The sequence below is a fragment of the Halichoerus grypus genome, chromosome 1, assembly GCF_964656455.1.
Source record: "Halichoerus grypus chromosome 1, mHalGry1.hap1.1, whole genome shotgun sequence".
In the NCBI taxonomy this organism is placed as follows: domain Eukaryota; kingdom Metazoa; phylum Chordata; class Mammalia; order Carnivora; family Phocidae; genus Halichoerus; species Halichoerus grypus.
The window spans coordinates 25,816,735-25,829,386 of NC_135712.1; the positions used below are offsets into that span (position 1 = coordinate 25,816,735).

The window sequence follows — 12,652 nt, forward strand, 5'->3', positions numbered from 1 at the left end:
TTTTTTGACATGCAAACAGAATCCAAGATTTGTATCATGTGTCTTAAAAATACTATTTTTCCATGAGAGCCTCTATGAAGAATGGAGTACACAATTAATATTTCACAGTATCAGTCACAGTCATACCTGTACTTACCTCTGCTACAGATCAAGCTACCCAGATTGTCTAAGACACTAGATGGCCTTCCTTTTAACTAACATTATCAACTTAGTGGCTGAAAAGCTTAGTGGCTGAGCAGAGCAAAGTAATACATGCTTTTGATTAATATAATATTATATGTTATTTTCTACAATACTATTGAGTTGGTGATCAAAACTTTCCAAAATATGTGGTAGATGAGAGAAAGTGATTTAAAAAGACCCTTAAATGAAAAACTTGGGAATGGCAACGTTTTAAGGAGCCAAATTAAAGACCTCTAATTAGTATAATTGAAAATCCTTTATATTTCACTTACAACAAGGAAATAGAACGTATAGCTAGAAACAAAATTTGAAATTATAAATCCATAATGATGTTTTTCAGGGCAATTTAAATGCAACTTGGAAGAGTGTTTGAAATTTTAAGCAAACGGTATGCTTACTTTTTATGTGTGCATACGCTTTTACTTGTGCATTTTTTGGCAATCACTTAAGACTACTGCAGAACTTCATCCAAAATTTGATTGAAAAGAAAGATAATTCAGCTCTCTCCGCTGACTTTTCCCTCATGTGTCAAAAGCAGCTAGATATTCAAATGGCTCTCAAAGAATTCGCTTCCATCTCAGCTTTCCCTCATGATCACAAAAATTACATCTGAACCAGGATCCTTTCAGATTTAATCAAAACAAAGTTCTTCCGAATCAAAGGATCACTAAATAATATAAATGAATAATTTTGGTAGTTTTAAAATTAATTTCAGTTACAAATCTAAAACCCACTGAATTTAAAACTAAGTTTCATTTAATAACTGGATTAATGTTTACCATTTAAAGTATTATTTTTTATTTATATCAGATGCCATTCTCTAACAATGATTTTTCAAGATGAACTTTCCTTTTAAATTATTCAAGTTAATCACTGACATTGAATGATAACCTGGCTTTGGAAGATGTAGACACATGCAGAATATTTACCACCTATGTTAAATTGTACAGGATGTTATATTTTTAAGGACCAAGATGAAGATGAAACTCTGATCTTGCTTTGTTGAAAACCAAGTATCTTTTCTATCAGCATCATTGCGTTAAAAGTTAGATTTCAATAAAACTACTAAGAAACATAAAACATTTAATTAAGGACCAATTTTGTGGTTGCACATTTTCTATTTTTCATCCACATTATCAGTGAATCAACTTAAAATGTATTAAATAATTTCAGAATCTAGCTAACCTTCCACTTTCTCAGAAATTAGAATAAAAATATAACTTTAACAAAAGTTGTCAAGCTTTATGACCTTTAATAAAAATTGTTTACAAAATGTAAACCTCATCAAAATGTGCTTCTGCCTTCCTCTAGTATATAAGAGTCATAACATATAATTCAAGAAAGTAATAAAAAAAAAAAAAAAACCCACCCTTAAGTGAAAAATTTGGGAATGGGCACGATCTCTAAAATTCAAATGATTCTCTGCATTTAAAGGATGGAGGTTTAGAATACATATGAATTAAGTCATTTTATGTCAGTTGTTCACTGTCAGATTGGAAATGGTTCCTGTCCCCGTTTAATATGTCAAGGAAAGAAAATACTTTTCAAAAAGTATCAGTGAAATGTTTGGCTGTTCATTTCCTTAGTCAAGGAAGTTGACTAAATCAGTATACCTTCGGGCCTTCAAATTAGAAACTTTTCTGGTATCAAATTAGCACCAAATTAATAAGCAAATTACCCTTCTGGGAGCTGGGTTCAAATGCAATATGGCTACATTTTTATTACCTTTCCCAAATCAAAGACTTTATTAAAATTTAAAATTTATTAAAGAGTTTATTAAAATTTGTATGAACATTTTAGCGTTTTCCTATTTATTAAATCCAAGTTTGTAATGTTAAACAATAACATGCTTACAGTAGTGAAATAAGGAATGATTATCAATAACAGAAAGATCAGTGACCTTATTTTAAGATCTAAACAGCTTCATTGAACTGATAGCCTGGTTCTTTACATCATTGTGTTATTGGGAGTGAAATATTAACCAGATATTATTCAGGTATTAAAAATGCTCTGTAGCTGTTTCTAGTGCTACTATAACAAATTACTACATACTTGGGAACTTAAAACAATAGAAATTTATTCTCTTAGTGTTCTAGAAACTAAAAGTCTGAAATCAAAGGGCTGACAGGGCCACGTTCCCTCTGAAGGCTCTAGAGAACGCTTTCGTGCTTCTTCCTAGCTTCTGCTGGCTCCTAGCTTCATCACTCCAAGCTCTACCTCTGGCTTCACAAGGCCTTCTCCCCTTCCCTATGTCACCTCTCCTCCTCTTATAAGAATTAAATTCTTAACTAATTAAATCTACAAATTTTGTACAAACATACAAATCTACACTATTTTCTTTCTTTTTTTAAGATTTTATTTATTTGAGAGAGAGAGAGAGAGAGAGAGAGCATGAGAAGGGGGAGGGTCAGAGGGAGAAGCAGACTCCCTGCTGAGCAAGGATTCAATCCTGGGACTTCAGGATCATGACCTGAGGCGAAGGCAGTCACTTAACCAACTGAGCCACCCAGGCGCCCTACACTATTTTCGAATGAGATCACATTCAGTTATTGAGAGGATTTGAACATATGGTATTGAAGGGAGATACACAATTCAATGGACTACTCTAATTAGAATAAAAAATTGAACTGATTCAATCCCTATCCTAAGAAATGTGAAGATTTTGCTAAATGTATCAAATGTCCAAAATAAGTGAGAAATGAGATGGATGGGAATATAAAGAGGAAAACTAGTTATCTTTGTTTATAATTACTTTTATGTTCATTTTATTCTTTCTGAAATTATATTTCTAATAGGATAAGGAGAAGAAAAAGTATCTAAGTGCATTCCTTGTGAAAGAAACAAAAAGAACAACTGGAAATATTTTGTGCTAAGGTTATGACCTTGAGGTAAACAGCTTACTTCAAAGTTCGATTTGAGAGATTACTGAATTCATTTATATTCTTTATTCTTACTTTTATACATTTTGTCAGTGTAATTCTTTAAATATAATTATATCTACCACTTTTGTTGTTATTTGAGTCAATGGATTTTTTATTGTTTTAATGGTATTATGACTATGCAAATGGAGAAGTTTTTTTTTTTTTAAGTATTCTGAGAATCAACACGAAGCCAAAATCTCTAATGGTTAAAATCCAAAATGCTGGCAATGTCAAATACTAGCAAGGGTGCAGAACAACAGGAATGCTCATTCATTCTTGTGGAAATGCAAAATGAGACAGAGGCTTTGCAAGACAGTTTGACAGTTTCTTAGAAAATAGAGTCGTACCATAAGATCCAGCAATTCCAATCCTACATATTTATCCAAAGGAGTTAAGGATTTACCTCCACCTCCACACAAAAATCTCCACATGAATGATTCTAGCAGCTTTATTAATAATTGCCAAAAACCAGAAGCATATCTAAAATTGTTCTAAAAATTAAAGTCTATTAATAAAGTTGTGCTTCTTCTTATCCTAAATCAAGTTTGACTGAAACAATGCAGCCCTCGAGAGTCATCTGGGATTACCCTCTTGACCCAAGATGCCTGATTTATGAGCTATCATTCCATTTTCCTCTTTTCCATATCTTCTGGAGCTCTGTTACAATGATATCTAAAAGGCAGCAAATAAATCAAATCTGTTATTTGAGAACTAAATCTCTGAATATAAACTTATTAACATTTTAAGTTTTCTATCCTACAGGAAATTACTTAATTTAATTCCTTGGCCTGTGAGATCTCTCTCAATATCTTTAAAATGATATTAGACAAGAAGCTGAAATTTAAAAAAAAATGCCATTCCATTAGTTTTATAATATTTTATCTTCAAGAACAATTGTACGTGTTAAGTGACAGCATCCGTACTCTAACATGTGCTCAATTTTTTATTTCCTCTCTTTTGGTGGCAGAGCTGTCCAATTGCATAGAACGTACTTTTTCCTTTTTGATGACATTATTACTGCAGTTTTTTGTTGAAGCTTTCCATATTTGTGTAGTAATACATGACATTAATATTGAAAGCACATCGGGGCGCCTGGGTGGCTCAGTCGTTAAGCGTCTGCCTTCGGCTCAGGTCATGATCCCGGGGTCCTGGGATCAAGCCCCGCATCGGGCTCCCTGCTCAGCGAGAAGCCTGCTTCTTCCTCTCCCACTCCCCCTGCTTGTGTTCCCTCTCTCGCTGTGTCTCTCTCTGTCAAATAAATAAAATCTTTAAAAAAAAAAAAAAAAATATATTGAAAGCACATCTTTGATTCGCACAGGAAATAAATACAATTAGTTTTCCTTTTTTTTTTTTAAGATTTTGTCAGAGAGAGAGAGCACAAGCAGGGGGAACTGCAGGCAGAGGGAGAAGCAGACTCCGCATTGAGCAGGGAGCCTGATGTGGGGCTCGATCCCAGGACCCTGGGATCATGACCTGAGCCAAAGGCAGATGCTCACCCGACTGAGCCACCTAAGCATCCCAATACAATTAGTTTTCTCTCCTCAAGAATATTTTTTTCACCCTTCTACAATGCTACCACAAACAACACGCAAATTTTCAAAGTGCTAAACATTGAGAAACCCTACTCTTTGGGAGTTTGGAGATTTAGTTTTATATGAGGATATATTCTGCCAAACAATATCAAATCATATGGACTAAATCTATTATGGTTTCATTTGAAATTTTCTTTTCTTTTAAATAACTACAATGCTGCTTTTAAACATTTTATAGCAATAAAGGTTTATAAATTATGTTAGCCTTTGAGATGTAAAGCAGGGAATAGGCTATTTAATCAACTATTTGTACTATTTTAACCTTGTTGCAACATTTACATGATCTTCTTTGAAATGAAGCATATCTTACTGGGTTCCCATTACCCTAAGATTAATAGAATGCAAAGCCTCTAAAAAATATTATATCTACCTAAGGAATATGGGAGTTCTTTGCATAATGTACTGCATAGCATCTAACTCAAAAATCTAATTAAGTAGAACTGGAGATGCTAAAGGAACCTATGTGCTTTCAATTGTCTGTGTTATTTGCTGACCTGTAGATAACTTTCAGCTTGCTATTTTCAAATACATAATAAAGTCTACTAATAACAATGGCTTTTCATTAACTAAATGCCCTGTGATCCTCAACTCAACTGTAGGTCTCTCTCCTTAATGGTGACCCAAAGTGCTTAGGTAAGTTTAAACCACAATGAAATATTTATTTGGTTGCATTTGCAAATTATATGTTCGTGTGAAGACAAAGCTTCCTTTTCAGCTCTTATATTTGCTTTCTGCTCCCCCCCTCCTCCCCGCCATGTGATGGTCCTTTGCCTACTGGCCCCGTTACTCCCTGATCTTGTCTTGAACCATGTATCTTAAGGGCCCAGGAATGAACTTTGGGGGAGCTAAATTTGGATTCCTTTTGCTGGTCCACAGGCTCAAAGATCACTCCATCACCAGGTGTCACTTTGTCTCTAAATAGTTTCAGGAGATATGAGAAAGTAAGCTTCCTAAGGATGTAGCTTTGCCAGCCTTACGTGACTCCTCGGAAACAGGTAGTAGAAAGAACCAGTGTGTCACAGGACTAAAAATGTCTGCTCATGAGACATAATCAAAGTTTTATTAGATACAACCTATATTCAGTTCAGTACTGGGGTGCCAGAAACAAGGGTTTAAGCAGAATTTTAAGTTAAAAGCTTTTTAAAAATAGGGGTGGCTCAGCCATTAAGCGTCTGCCTTCGGCTAGGGTCATGATCCCAGGGTCCTGGGATCCAGCCCGCATCAGGCTCCCTGCTCCGCAGGAAGCCTGCTTCTCCCTCTCCCACTCCCCCTGCTTGTGTTCCCTCTCTCTGTGTCTCTCTGTCCAATAAATAAATAAAATCTTTAAAAAAATATATGCTTAATGGAAAACAAAGAAACCACAAATAAGACCTGTGATAGGGGTTTCCAACACTGCACATTTTAAACTTTGCAAGATGACTGCACTGTTTCCAAATGTTCTTCTCAGAGGAGATGGTATGCACAGGCAGGCTATCATCCAGATATGGTAGATCCATTGTGCCAAAATCCACCTCTCACACTAAAGTTCCTGTTTATTTTCAAGCTGTGGATTATGGAGAGTTGATAGCAATTTGCATCCTGGCTAAAATAACACTAAGAAGGCATCCTCAGATACCAAGGAGTCCCTATTTAGAATCGTTGCAAAAGACAGTGTGTTCTGAAAACATAAACTGGGCCTGAGGTAACTGCTCAAGAAGATCTTAATTCGTATGGTTACCAGAGGGGAGGTCGGGTAGGGAAGGGTTAAACAGGCGCTGGGGAGTAAGGAGTACCCTTGCTGTGATGAGCAACGGGTGTTGTATGAAGTGGTGAATCTCTATATTGTACACCTGAAACTAATACTACACTGGATGTGAACTGGAATTTAAATAAATTTTTTTTTAAAGATGGTAATTTGTTTTCTAAACCTAATGTTATTAAAGTAAGTGCTGTGATAATCTTAGGTCTTATTAACTCTGGTCTCTTTAAGAAGTATATCAAAGTTGTTTTTTTGTGAATGTGGGAGACCGTGAGTGACCAAACCGATTCCAGGCAGACACAGCTACCACAGTGACTGTTGGAGAAACCCAGCTCTCTCTGTATCGGCAACATCTCTAGTTGAGACTTAACAGAGAAAGACACCGGAGAAGACTCTGGACTTTTCACCCATAAAAGAGAATTCAATTTTGGATTTCAACCTTTTGGCCACTGGACTTTAACTTGCAAAGGGAATTAACTGGATATTAATTTTGTCCATTAAATTAATGAGTAGATTTATATTCAAATTTGTTATATTTCTGTGTTGCTAGCATTACTGGATGAGAAACAGTTTTCTTGAAGCTTCTTTATGCTATAATTTCATTTCAATAAAGAACATTTGATGCAACTGAAGTTTTAGCTGACAAACAAAAGGATGAATGTTCAGTGTTAGTGGCATGAGACAATGAAGGGAATCTCATTACTGTCCAATTCTGACCCATTTCATATCTTTCCCAGAAAGATACCCAAAGGAGCCATGGCTGGAATCAGGGGAATGGCCTCATGAAGGCAGGAGATGGAGACGGAGATTCAGCTGACCCCCTCTACTGAGGGGTAAATCCACACAGGATGGACAATTCTGGCCCTGCAGATCTACCATCTCTGGATAATAACCACCTTTGCATACAATCTCCTCCAAGAGAAGGGCATTTGGAGAAAAACAATGCTGTCTTTTTGGAAAGTTTAACAGAATAAAACTTCAGGAACTATTAAAAGAAAATGACTGTTTCCTCCCACATAGAAGTTGATCAGAGAGTATAATATCCCTGGTCTCTCGCCATACCCTTTACTCACTCTGACCACAAGGAGATGCAGTGACTTTTCTAATTGGTAAATTAGAAATTAGAATTATATTCTCCCTTTTTCTCTTAGGAACTGCCTTACCTGTAGGCTGGAAGATTTCTCCTCTGCTCTTAGGATAACAGGATTTGGCTTTCATAGTGGGAACCTTCTTCTGGTCCTGTTTTGCCATAATTGAACAGGTGCATCCGTATAATTCTAAGTTTTATTTGCCATGTCCATTTGGCTCTCACATTAAGCTACATACTGTATCTTAGACTTTAGTAGCAATAAAGTCTATTTTTCTGCTTTACATTTTCCTTACTCTTTGTTGTGTTTATTAATTTTTAAGATCCTAGTGAGGTAGAAAAAGACGCAAATTGTTTGGTACCCTCAAAGACCCTAAGGAACACTGTGCTCAGTCTAACATCTTGGAACATATCTAGTGATAGTTTTAATTGTAGTTATAAATTTATTCACACAAAATGTAGGACTAATACTGACCAACACCATAAAGTGGTACAGCAATAATGCACACTTCACAAATCATCCCCCTCAGTAATGTTTTCCTGACAATTGTCTTTTAGATTTTAGTATCCAAATTTCATAGGATGTACATTTTTTTTCCTAATACAATGTTGATCAGCTGATGTTAATATAGAAGTTTATAACTATGCTCCCAAAACTCAACAAAGTGATGTGTGGGAAAACTCTTCAATTACAATCCAGATACAATTAAGATGACATCAGAATTATATATAGACATTTTTTAAAGAATTCCAAGTATCAACATAGGGCAAGTATGTTTGAAATATCACTGGAGCTGAAGGAGGCATCAATGCCTAATGGATGCGAGGTAGAAATCTTGGAAATGACAGTGACATGATGAAGAGTTACTCCTAAAAAAACAGCCTCTTGTTTTATGAAACATAATAACCAGAAAAGGAGAGAATCCATCCTGCAATGTTTTCATTTTCAATCACTGACCACCTACTTTAAAGTGCTTTATAAAGCAGATGATTTCTATCAGTTCTTCCGCTTTTGATAGTTTGCTTGGTCAAGTCCCTTTCTATCCCCACTCATCCACATTATCATGTTCTTCTACTACAAAAATGACAATGACATCCTCAGCCCCCTTCCTAACTTGCTTAACTTCATTCAAGCTACAACTTTCAACTTCACTTGGTAGACATTCATTGCATGAAACCTCCCAAATGTTTTATCACATATTTTTGTCTTCTTTTAAAAATAAGTTTACTTTATACTTAATTATAAATGTTTGTGACTTCATATACAAACTGTGTACATGTTAATACACACAAAGCAATTTTTAAAATATTATCTGATGAGCAGGAAATTGTGCTCTAAGCATTTCACATCTGCACACATATATGACCATATCATCTTTTTAAAGTTACGTTCTAGGAAATTTGTTTGGATTTTTGGGTTGAAATATATTTTAGGTTTGCCCATTTAAAATAACGGGAACTAGGAGTAAGCTATTAGCACTTTTATCCAAAACAATGGATTTTCAGAAACAGATTGCTGGTTGATAATTATAAGATGCTGTGCCTTTTAGGAAGTACTTCCCAAATCATACAATATTAAAATATATGCATATGCTATATATACTTATACATACATATTTACATAAGAGACTAGTTTCTTATTTTAAGAAAGGTAATATTGTATCTGTGTGTGTATATATGTGTATATATATATGTGTATATATACACGTATATATTCACACACAAGCACCTATACGTATGCCTAATTGATTTGCATTCATAAATTCTCACTTCCTTTCAGTTTCTAATAGAATTGCTTTAGAACAGATTATAGGATTTAGACAAAAAAATCTTTGATTTTTGGTAAAATTGAATTATTAGTAGGAGATGCAAGCAAGTTGCAGACTTTAACAATGATAGAATTTTATAATTAAATCCCTGATAGGAAAACCTATTTAGAAAAAAAGTGTTATTATCTTCATCTAATCATTAGAAAAATGACATTTACCAAACATATATACTGTAATATCAAGATCATGTTGTGTTTTGGGGCACCTGGGTGGCTCAGTCAGTTAAACGTCCAGCTCTTAGTTTTGGCTCAGGTCATGATCTTAGGGTGGGGAGATCCAGCCCTGCATTGGGCTCTGCGCTCAGCAGAGTCTGCTTGGGATTATTTCTCCCTCCCTCTTCCTCCCCTTCTGCTCCTCCCCCACTCACACTCTCTCTAAAATAAAATCTTCTAAAAAAATTATCTTATGTCTAAGTTTTAAAGGAAATTAACAAGTTTATGAAATGATTTAAATATTAAAAATATAGAGAAATACATATGCCAAGAACTGTTAAAATAAAAATTGAAATTAAGTATTGGGGAAAGTGGATCATATGTTATACCATACACAAAGGAATTTTAGTGAAGAAAAATGAGCTTTCTTGAGAATTTCTGAAGCACTCGCTTTCTCTGGTCTCCATGATGCTACTATACCTTATGGTTTTCCTCCTACCTTCCCGGACACTTTTAATCAGTTGCTCTTAAATCTCCTTCTGCTCATTCGCTAAGTTCAGTATTCTCATTAAGCCATTTTTCTTCTCATTTTATGCATCCTTCCTGGCTACTTCCCCCAAGTGAGGTAGGTCCTTAACTACCTTACATATTCTGATAACTCCAAATCTAGAACCTGTAGCCATTAGCACTTCTGGATATCAACCTACATATTCTACTCTTGATGAACATCTCCACTTAAATGTTCAGTATTTCCAACAAGTCAATGTTTTCTAAAAAGTCTCCATGCATTCTCTAGCTCACAGAATGTGCCATTGTCCACCATGATACCCAGGAAGAGTGAATTTTATTCATACCTCATTGAAACTCACATGTATTAGATCACCAAATTGTGTTGACATCAGATCCATAACAGCAACTAAATCCACTCAATCCTCTCTGCTATTCCTAATCTTGGGAAGGTTGTCATCATCTTCCTCTACATTACAGCCTTGTAAGTAGCTTAACTGCCTCATTTCCTGCTGATCTTAAATATGCTATTCACAATTCATTGAGAACATTTCTAAAATATAAATCTACTCAGGCCAAGCCCCTTAAAATTATTCAATAGTAAATAAAATCCCAATTCCTCAAAAACCTTTCCAGATATACCTTCCACCACATGTCCTCTCATTCTGTTCAGCCATACTAAATGTTAATTTCCTACATTTTCAGGTGTTCTGCATCTAAACTTTTGCACAAGATTATACAAGCTGAAATATCACTTCTACACCTCCACTTTTTCCTTCATCTGCCTACTCCTACTAATCCTTTACAGCTCCACTTAGATACACTTTCTTCACAAAGCCTTCTCTAACATCTAAACACCAGGCTAGGTGTTCCTTCTCATGTGTTCCATAACATCTGGCGCTTAGCCTTCTTTGCCTACTACCACTCTGAACTATAATGGACTAACGTTGGTGCGAAGCCTCCTAAGCTATGATCATCATCACTACAGGGATCTTGTCTGTTACTCCCAGTGTTTGGTACAGGTCTTAAGACAGAGTAAGTGTTCAACCTATATTTCCTAAAAATATTCATGAAGACTAGGAGAACAAATAATATCTCAATCAGTAACACTAACAATGGAAACTGACCTGGGGATTGAGAATGATTATTTCAGTTTAGGAATGTATTGAGATTGAAACAGTACTGGAATTTCCAAGGGAACATTTTGATAGAGATCTGAAAATATGGAATTGAGCTTTTGATTATAGGCATAGGTTTTAGCTACATGAATGTTGGTGATAATTAAAGTGGCAAAAGCAAACTGGGTCCTTAATATAAAGAAAACAACAAGGACACAAATCTTTGAAAGAAATAATGAAAGTGTTTCTTAGCATACAATGATCAGTATTAGTCTTGAAGAAAAATTGACATTTGATTTGGCTTTCTGCTAATGTGGTGAGAGATTTTTTTGCTTTTTTTGTTTTTTAAAGATTTTATTTATTTGACAGAGAGAGACACAGCGAGAGAGGGAACACAAGCAGGGGGAGTGGGAGAGGGAGAAGCAGGCTTCCCACTGAGCAGGGAGCCCGATGCGGGGCTCGATCCCAGGACTCTGGGATCATGACCTGAGCTGAAGGCAGACGCTTAACCGACTGAGCCACCCAGGCGCCCCAATTTTTTTGCTTTGTTGACTAGCTTCATAAATCAGCTGTTACAAAGAATTATTGTTTATTATTCCAAGGAAAAGTAATGGCTGATATTAAAGTACAAAAAAATCCAAGGATATTCTGATTGATATAAAATTTAATATCTATTTTGATATAAAGGAATAGTTAATAGTATATTTGACACATTAAAATAATATCTAAGATTCTAGACAATTTTATGAATTCCCTTTAAGGAATCTTTGCTAACCCTGATGTAGTTAGCCACCAGGGAATGAGGAAAATACTGAATAGGAAGAAAATACTTGTGATAATAGACATTAAACCATGTTTTAATGTGGTAAAATATTTAATGTGCAGATATGTAGAAGAATGTTACTTTTTCAATTTGTTTCAAACTGCTTTCAGTAAATGGACAAAAACTGAGTGAAGATATTTATATTTCTCTAAACAACTCCACTTTCCCAAATGGATTCATATTGATTTTGTGAATGCTTCTCCCCTCCCAAAAATGTGTTCCTGTCAATTATACCCAACAGTCACCACTCAGTTCATTGTAACATAGCAATGCTGTAGGAAATAGAAATAAACATTTCCAGTTGAAGATATAAAATACCTTTCTGAAAAGTCTTCCATATCATATTAAGTCTTCCATATCACATTAAGTCCTAAGACTTAAAAATGTCATTATCCTTTTTACTTCATCTTAATAAAAGTTTCATGTTGAAAATTTTACAGCAATAGCTGATTGAGATATAGATGTAAGAAACCATATAAGAGAATGTAATTTGAGCTGATTTAAAAAATCTGACACCAAGGATTAATATTAGTAACAGGCATGATATTCTTGTTGCTACCATACAATTTTTTTATCACCAAGTTTAAAGTTGAGATTGATGTAGATATTTAGTAATTAAAGCTACTGGCATCCTAAAATAGAGTTCACCATTTCATTATAAGATGTATATTTGCAGAGGGGTGCCTGGGTGGCTCAGTTACT

The 12,652-nt window shown here is 35.0% G+C and overlaps 1 protein-coding gene across 1 annotated transcript in view; it reads right to left on the bottom strand.

The window, feature by feature from the left end:
- CHODL (chondrolectin) overlaps window positions 1-12,652 on the bottom strand; it is a 175,186-nt gene that overhangs the window by 54,166 nt on the left and 108,368 nt on the right. The gene's annotated exons all lie outside the window — the stretch shown is intronic.